The sequence below is a fragment of the Muntiacus reevesi genome, chromosome 3, assembly GCF_963930625.1.
Source record: "Muntiacus reevesi chromosome 3, mMunRee1.1, whole genome shotgun sequence".
NCBI classification, from domain to species: domain Eukaryota; kingdom Metazoa; phylum Chordata; class Mammalia; order Artiodactyla; family Cervidae; genus Muntiacus; species Muntiacus reevesi.
In genome coordinates, this window is record NC_089251.1 from 76933250 (window position 1) to 76942857 (window position 9608).

General features: G+C 41.1%; 1 protein-coding gene across 2 annotated transcripts in view; it reads left to right on the forward strand.

The window, feature by feature from the left end:
* The window catches only part of THADA (THADA armadillo repeat containing), a 325428-nt gene that overhangs the window by 184242 nt on the left and 131578 nt on the right, over positions 1-9608 (forward strand). The window lies entirely within an intron of this gene.

A 9608-nucleotide genomic window follows, 5' to 3' on the forward strand; every position in this document is an offset into this window, starting at 1 on the left:
GGCCAGAGTTAAGATCTTTATGGGGGTGGGTGTAGGGGTGCTGGGCTGGGAGAGACAGCACCAAGACAAAAACAGAGATAGATCTTGGTGTTACTTTTGTGGAAAAAGAAGCAGAATACCAAGAAAGAAAGAACGATAGGCCACTTTGGTCAGCTAGGTGTCTGAAGGAATCACTGTTCAGGAAAGAGGAATAAGACCAACCACCCTTTATTCTCTGCTGTAAAGAGAAGCAGTGGAAACAAATAAAAAGTCAGTAGTGGAGGTGGCCTTAAGTATAAATTCTGTTGGAGTTTTCTGAATAAGGAAATGAATGTTTTTAGGAAAAAAAATTTTTTTTTACTAATATTGTTGCACCAAAACCTATGAGTAAGTAGAATGGAAGAATGATCAATTCCATCCTTTCAAAATGTGACCGTATAATACAGCACCTTATGCTTGAAGAATTTTAACATCTTTCTCATATTTCTTAAAAGTGCAAAATTGTGAAACATAAAGTAGAAATTCTCTTGAGCTGTCCAGAGATGAAACATTCCTTGACAGATTGCACTTGGTGACCTAAGCTTGGCCTGTCTCCGTTGTTTATTTTCTACACAGAAAATAGAATTTCAGAATGGAAAATCAAAAACAAAAGATGAAATTATGCTGATGTTGTAAGTTATAAATGGACGGCTGGTCAATGTGCTTTTTTTTTTCTGGAATGAGTCATGAAGAAAGGCTCGCTCTTGTCACTAGCGGCCAGATTTACTCATTCTTCCTGAGTACTTGTGTTCTTGTGAAAGGAGAAAAATCTAAATTGCTAGGTCCCCAGTCCAAGAAACACTAAGGCAGAGCTTCACATGGCTGTATGTGTCTTAAGTCTTTATTGACCCCTTCAGCACCCAGGGAGTCTGAGTGAGGCCTCGAGGGGCTGGAGGCTCCAGGCAGTCACCTGCAGCGTCTCTTTATCCCCAGGTGCCAAAGAAAGGTTATATTCTGCAAGTGCCTTGATGTGAAAAGGATTGGGAAGCCCTGGGCCCTTAAGTTAAAACAAACAAACAACCTAGACCTTGTTAAATCTTACCTTTTATTTCTATCTGGATATAAGCCCAGAAAAGTCATTTTTAATTAAAATGCTTCTCTTGAAGATGAATTAATCCTTTACTTATAAAAATCGAAAGGCTTCTATTTGATGTGTGTTGTTTAGGGAACCTGTTCTGGGTGTGGGAGCAGCTTCTAGCTGCCAGCTTTGGGACATCGACGGTAGTACACTGTGACCATCACTCGCCAGGGTCCTGCCGCTGTTTTCCGGCTCTGTACTGACAGTGGCAGCCCACTCCAGTCCTCTTGCCTGGAAAATCCCATGGACGGAGGAGCCTGGTGGGCTGCAGTCCATGGGGTCGAGGAGTCAGACATGGCTGAGCGACTTCACTTTCACGCATTGGAGAAGGGAATGGCAACCCACTCCAGTGTCCTTGCCTGGAGAATCCCAAGGACGGGGTCGCACAGAGTCGGACACGACTGAAGTGACTCAGCAGCAGCAGCAGTACTGACAGTATATCAGCCAGGGGTGTGTAGAGTTAAGACATTTTTCAGTTGCTGTATCCCCCGGCTTTTGTGCTGTTTGTCTTTAGAGTTGGGGAAGTAATGGTAGAAAAGAGTATGCGTACGTAAGTCTGTATGTAGATACAACACACACACACATACATATACACATGTATAGAGATGCCAGTTATTGAGAGAGTGTGTGTGTTTATATATTTGGGGGGAGGGTGGTGTATATATTGAGGAGCTATGGCAGCTCTTCTGAATGAAGGATATTAATCCCATCACACTGATGGGAAAACTGAGAGCAACAGAGGTTATCAGTTTGATAGTTATGCAAGGATAAATGGTCAAAATGTAGCTGGGAGTTAAAGCAACTTCTCTGGAAGAGGGAAAAAACATTTTTGGGCTAGAGTGACTATCTCCAGGGCTTTCAAGGTGTGGGGTAAAGTGGAAGCTGACACCATCTATTTGTTCGTTCATTCAACTGTTGATTGAGCACTGCTCGAGGTGCTTAGAATACTTCAGAGAACAAAAGAGACAGACCTTGGCTTCAAGGATCACAGCTCTCGATGAGTGTACATTCTAGAGGCAGGGAGACAGGCAATAATAAATAGTATTATAACAAAACTTACTCTAATTTATTGTACGAAGTATAATAAATATGTATGTCATTTATTAAGAAGTAATCACTGCTGTAGACCAAAGGAGCAAGTAGGATAAGGAGAATCAGGAATTGGCAAGCGAGGAGGGCAGACAGCAGTATTTACTGCATCAGAATAGTCATTTTGAAAAGGTAAATCTTGAGCAAATCCCACCAAGAGACAAAGGAAAATGTTATTGTTTTTTAAAATAAAGAATAAATGTCTTTTCTCCAGAAATTGGATTGGTTACACATGTCTATATGTTCAAGACTGAAGATCCCCTGGAGAAGGGAAAGGCTGCCCACTCCAGTATTCTGGCCTGGAGAACTCCATGGACTATAGTCCATGGGATTGCAAAGAGTCGGACACGACTGAACGACTTTCACTTCATCTCACCTGTAATCATGGGACGTGCCTGTAGCGTGGGCGCTGGTGGATACACAGGCCAGAGCGATGTTGTTACGTAGAAGCTTGCATGCTTTGTAAGGTCTCCATGCTGTATGTGCAGTTTACAGGGGACTGTGTGAAGTCCTTTCCCTATAGAATCACAGTCTGTCTTGGTCCCTGTGAGCTTAGGCAAATCTGAAAGTATCACATTGCCTCCTCGCTCTGTAGAATGATCCTTACCCTAACTGTGGCTGGGCCTTAGAGATAGGGAGTAAACGTGGAGAGAGTTTGTTTATTCTCTTATTTAGCAGATAGCTATTGCGTAGGGATTTTTGTTTGTTTGGGTTTGGGGAAAGATTTGTTTGTTTTTGTTTTGGCCATGCGGCATGGCATGCAGGATCTTAGTTCCCCTGACCAGAGATTGAACCCACGTCCCCCTGCAGTGGAAGTACAGAGTCTTAACCACTGGACCTCCAGGGAAGTCCTATTGTGTGGTTATTAAGTGCATAACACTCAGCTAGGTTCTCTGGAGAATACAAAGAAAAGTTAATCTATGACATGTTTTCTGCCCTCAAGAGGCTTGTGAGCTGCCATAGAAAACAAGCCATCCACACCGCAAACACTACAAGAGACACGCTGTTCTAGGCAGGTGGTCAAGAACGCCCGTCTGAGAGGAGCGCTCAAAGAGGCTTGGGAAGAACCTTTCAATTAGTTTTCTGTGGTGGAGACAAGGGGCTTGGTGCGAGCCAAGGCACGGAGGAGGGCAATGCAGAAGCTCTTTGCAGAGCAGAGGAAGTGAGGCGACGAGTCAGGTCCGAGTGCGCTGGGGAGCCATGGTGTGCCCAGCCTTCAAAGCGTGGTGTGTAAGGCAGTAAGGTGTGTGCAGGAGCATGTTAGCATGTTGTTTCTTGTCTGTCTGCTTTTTAACTACTATTTATATCAGGTTATCACATACACCATGTATTAATGAGGCCCTATATAGTTTCTGAATGAGTCTGCAGAAGCCGGGAGCATGTGCTCAGAGGGCATTCTGTGCGGTGAGGAAGAGCAGAGGCTTCGGGGCCAGCTTATCTCCGACTGGGTCCCTGCTCCGCTGCTTGCTAGCTGCCCTATTTCCAGCGAGCTGATTTCTGTGCCTCTACTTCTTCCTCTGTAAATGGGCAGATAAAACTACCTCCCAGTTTGGCTGTGAGGAGTAAATGAACGAACTAATACATGGGTCATGCATTCCAAGGTCTCCCGCACATAGTAAGTGGTCAGTGTCTGCTGGTTATTATTACTTTTTGGTGCTGCGGCTGCCACCACTATGACCACCACTGGATTAGGGGTTTATGATCCAAAAAATGTGAGGACCACTGATGCAGATGGCAAGTAAAGGATTTTGAGCTACAGAAAACTGTACTTTAGAAAAATTAATGTGTGTCAAAATAGTAATGTAATAATCTCTATTGATACTTGAGTGTGTGCGTAAGAGAGAAATAAGTCTATTTTCAGCAATTTTGACTTTCTGTGTTAGCACCCTTCACGAAGACGTTCATCAGCTCAGTCAGCATTCTGTACCTTCCTGTAGATCACACTGAAGATGATAAGAGCTGAAATTAGTTCTGATTTTTTTCAAGGGCTGAGTTCCTGCCCATCAGGTTGTTTTTCCTTGCACCTGTTTTGTTTTGAATTACACCTCCTCCCCCAGGCCCCATCAGAAACCCAAGGAAAGGAACATTGTCACACTGCCAAACAAAGGGGTCTTCTGCCATTTGAAGGGGGAAATTTGACGTTCATAAAGGGAAAGGGAAATGCAGGATCCTCCTAGGTAGATTAATCTAGCACTTTTCCAAGTTTGTGTTTCATCTTGGAAGACACACTTTCCATCCCCTTCCAGCCTTATTGTTTGAGGCTTTTTATGACAGAAGATAATTCTGAATGTACTTTAAGAGCAGAGCACAATGAAACATTGCTGTATGCGCACACTAGCACGCTTCTGTCATTTCCCAGAACTCCTATAAATATCAGATGGTGTGTGGTCCCACTAGGTGATTCAGTTCATTTGGTGGGCCTCCATCCCGTGAGAACAGTTTTATTTGTTGTTTGTTTTTGGTTCTGCCAATCTAACAGGCAAAAGGAACGCCTCATTGTTTCTATGCGGGAAGCATTTTTGAGCTTGCAGAGCACATGTACTTGTTGCATAGCCCTGGAGTTTATTTAGAGCACCTAGTGCATTTTAGTTACGGAGGACTCAGCCGGCTCTTCAGAAGAACTGTGGTTGAGAATAGCCAGACAGTGTGACAGCTGTCTTAGAGGGCTACAGTAAAATCAGTCCTGGGCCTAAGAGAAAGTTTAAATAAGCAATAAAAATCTTTCTATTTTAAACCATGTTACTGTTTGTGACATTCTTATATTTCTCTGTACAGTTGACTCTTGAACAACAATGGGTGTTGGGGTGCTGACAGCATTCAGTGGGAAACATACATAACTTAAAAAAATAATAATTTATTTTAGGTTTGCTGGGTCTTCATTGCTCATAAGTTTTTTTTCCTAGTTGCGGTGAGTGGGAGCTCCTCTTCATTGCGGTGCTCGGGCTTCTCGTTGCCGTGGCTTCTCTTGTTGCAGAGCACAGGGTCTAGGGCATGCGGGCTTCAGTAGCTGCAGCACTGGGCTCAGGAGTTGCAACTCCACTCCCAGGCTCTAGAACACAGACTCAGTAGTTGTGGCACATGGCCTTAGTTGCCTAGTGGCATGTGGGTTCTTCCTAGACCAGGGATTGAACCCATGTCTCCTGCATTGGCAGGCGGATTCTGAACCACTCAACCACCAGGGAAGCCCCACAAATAGCTTTTGACTCTACTTAATAGCCTGCTGTTGATTGGAAGCCTTAATGATAACACAAACAGTCAAGTGACATATTTATGGATGTATTATATACTATATTCTTATGATTAGTAAGCTAGAAGAAAGAAAACATTATTAAGAAATCATAAGGAAGAGAAAATATACATTTGTAGTTATTGTACTTTGTCAATACCATTAAGTTTGCATAGTCTGTTTACAAAATGAATCTTCTATCAATACCTACGTCAATATTATATGATATGAAACACTCGGCGTCAAAAATGAAAAGATAATGTGAAAAAGAAATTCACATTTAGTTACAGGTATAATGATTCATGCGTTGATAACACAGAAAGAGCAGTGTGAGTGTTTTGTGGTAGCCTAGCCTATACATTATGAATAGAATTGTTATGACCTACAGCATTAAACTCATATTCATAATACAATGTCAAAAACATTACATTTTTTAAAAAACTGCTTACCAGTGATAATAGGTTGATACTCTTGTTTCTCTAATTACTAAAGAGAAAGGTATACCATATGATAATGTAATTCTTTGAAAGCAGAGTTATAAAATGGTAAGAAAACTAACACATTATTAATTTTATCTAACCATCTCATCCTCTGCTGCCCCCTTCTCCTTTTGCCTTCAATCTTTCCCAGCATCAGGCTCTTTTCCAGTGAGTCAGCTTTTCACATCAGGTGGCCAAAGTATTGGAGCTTCAGCTTCAGCGGCATTCCTTCTAATGCATATCTAGAGTAGATTTCCTTTAGGATTGACTGGTTTGATCTCCTTCCTGTCCAAGGGACTATCAAGAGTCTTCTCCAGCACCACACTTGGAAAGCATCAATTCTTTGTTGCTCAGCCTTTTTTACGGTCCAACTCTCACATCCATATGTGGCTACTGGAAAAATCATAGCTTTGACAATACAGACCTTTGTCAGCAAATTGATGTCGCTGCTTTCTAATAAACTGTCTAGGTTTGTCATAGCATTCCTTCCAAGGAGCAAGTGTCTTTTAATTTCATGACTAAAGTCACCATCCACAGTGATTTTGAAGCCTAAGAAAATAAAATCTGTCCCTGCTTTCACTTCTTCTCCATCTATTTGCAATGAAGTGATGGGACTGGATACCATGATCTCACTTTTTTGAATGTTGAATTTCAAGCCAGCTTCTTCTCTCTCCTCTTTCACTCTCATCAAGAGATTCTTTAGTTCCTCTTTACTTTCTGCCATTAGAGTGGTATCATCTACCTATCTGAGGGTGTTGTTTTTCCTGGAACCTTGATTCCAGCTTGTGATTCATCCAGCCCAGTGACCACAGGACTGGAAAAAGTCAGTTTTTATTCTAATCCCAAAGAAAGGCAATGCCAAAGAATGTCCCAACTACCATGCAGTTGTGCTCATTTTACATGCTAGCAAGATTATGCTCAAAATCCTTCAAGCTAGACTTCAGCAGTACATGAACTGAGAACTTCCAGATGTACAAGCTGGGTTTTGAAGACTGTTTCACATGATGTACTCGGCATACAAGTTAAATAAGCAGGGTGACAATATCCAACCTTGTTATACTCTTTTCCCAATTTTGAAGTAGTCAGTTGTTCCATGTCTGGTTTTAACTGTTGCTTCTTGACCTGCACACAAGTTTCTCAAGAGATAGGTAAGGTGATCTGGTACTCCAGTCTGTTTTCCACAGTGTGTTGTTATCCTTCCAGACACAGGCTTTAGCATAGTCAATGAAGCAGAAATAGATGTTTTTATGAAACTCCCTTGCTTTCTCCATGATCCAACAGATGTTGGCAATTTGATCTCTGGTTCCTCTGCCTCTTCGAAACCCAGCTTGTGTATCTGTAAGTTCTCAGTTCATGTACTGCTGAAGCCTAGCTTGAAGGATTTTGAGCAGAACCTTGCTAATATGTAAAATGAGCACAATTGCATGATAGTTGGAACATTCTTTGGCATTGCCTTTCTTTGGGATTGGAATAAAAACTGACTTTTTCCAGTCCTGTGGTCACTGCTGAGTTTCCCAAGTTTGCTGACACATTGAGGCAGCAGTTTAACACCATCATCTTTTAGGATTTTAAATAGTTCTGCTGGAATTCCATCACCTCCATCAGCTTTGTTTGTCGTAATATTTCCTAAGGCCTGCTTGAGTTCGCACTCCAGGATGTCCAGCTCTAGGTGAGTGACGATGCCATCATGGTTATCTGGGTCATTAAGACTTTTCTTGTATATTTCTTCTTTGCTTTCTTGTCACCTCTTCTTAATCTCTTCTGCTTCTGTTAGGTCCTTATGAGATATCTTTCCATTTATCTGTGTCTTTAATTTTTTTTTGCCAGTGTTTTAGAGTTTTCAGTGTATAGGTCTTTCATCTCCTTGGTCAAATTTATTCTGAGTATTTTGTTTTTCATGTGACTGTAAATGAGATTGTTTATTTCTTTTTCAGATAATTTATTGTTAGTGGATAAAAGTGCAACTCATTTTGTATGTTGATTTTTGTATCTTCCAACTTGACTGAGTACATTTATTGGCTCTAACAGGTTCTCTTTTGGTGGAGTTCTGAATTTTCTATATGTAAGACCGTGTCGTGTGCAGAGATAATTTTACTTCTTTTTCAATTCAGATGCCTTTTATTTCCTTTTCTTGCCTGCTTTCTTTGACTTGTACTTGTAGTATAAGATCTATATCATTAGCTTCATCTTTGCTTTTGCACATCCTATGTTGAATAAGAGCGCTGAGAGTAGGCACTCTTGTCTTGGCCCTGATCTTAGAGGAATAGCTTTCAGCCTTCCATTATTGAGTATAATATAGGCTTGTTGTTTTGGGGCTTTATTTATGTTGAGGTTCATTCCTTTGTATACCCAATCTGTTGAGAGTTTTTATTGTGAACGGATGTTGAATTTTGCCAAAGTGTTTTCTATATCTGGAAGATGATCCTATGATTTTTATATTCTTTTCACATTTATATATATGTCACATTTATTATATTGCATATTGTTGACCCATCCTTGTATCTCAGAGATGAATTCTTCTTGATTATTGTATATGATTTTTCAATGTGCTGTTGAATTTGGTTTACTAGTATTTTTGCATCCGTATTGATCAGGGCTATTGGCCTGTAGTTTTTTTGTTTTTGTTTTGTTTTCTTGTAGTATTCTTATCTGGCTTTGGTATCAGGGTAAGCTGATCTCGTAAAATGAATTTGGGAGTGTTCCTTCTTCTTCAAATTTTTGGGAAGAGATTGATTTAAGTCTTTAAATGTTTCGTAAAATTCACCAGTGTCCTGGAATTTTTTTGTTGGGAGGGTTTTTTTTTTTAATTGTTTATTCAGTTTCCTTATTCTTTATTGGTCTGTTCAGGTTTGTGTGTTTGTTTTTTCTGATTCAATCTTGGTAGGTTCTTATATATGTTTTTAGGGATTTACCCTGTTGACCAATTTGTTGGTGTTCAATTGTTGATACAAATGTCTTTCTTCTTTGCCTTCTTTATTCTTGTGTTCCACTAGACCCTCAGATAATAATGCATTTATTCAATAGAATGATGTATGCATCTAGCTTAGCTCCTAGAGCAGTGCTAACCATTCTGACACGCTTGACCACCCTGGAATCCGTCCTCCCACCCCATATCTCATACTGTACTTAACCTTTACTCTCAGATCATTGGGCTTTGTCTTTGCCCTTGTGCGTCATCTGTGTTGCTTCTCCCAGTTAATAGTTCTGTCTCGGTGTCACAGTAGTCGAGAGGGGCAGGAAGGCCCTGGAGTGAGGCTGTCGGGGTTCACATGCCAGCTCCACTGCCGATAGAGTCCTCAACCTTCATTCCTGATTCTGTAAAATGGAGAAACAGATAGTGTTCTGGGGATAGCTGTGAAGAAATGAGATAAAGCAAAATGACTGTCATGGCCAGATCACTGACTCTAATGGTCTCCAGAAGAGGGCTGGGGAGGGGGAATGGATGTTCTTCAGGGCAATAAGGGGCTCTTTTGAAACTATTCTAAAGCTGCATTGGTTGTGATCTCCTCTGTGTGCGATGAGTTTCATGATCACTCTTGAGTGCAGGATGCTGTTGGGGATTCCTAGCAAGTCTCAATCTCCACATTCCAGATGGTCTCTCTTTTCTTTTTTTTTTTTTTTTTTACTAAATGAAGGTAGACTGTTGCCTTCCTGCTTCATCCTCCACTTTCTTTTCTTATTAATGAAGGGAATGTGTGTTACATACTTGAATTAATGG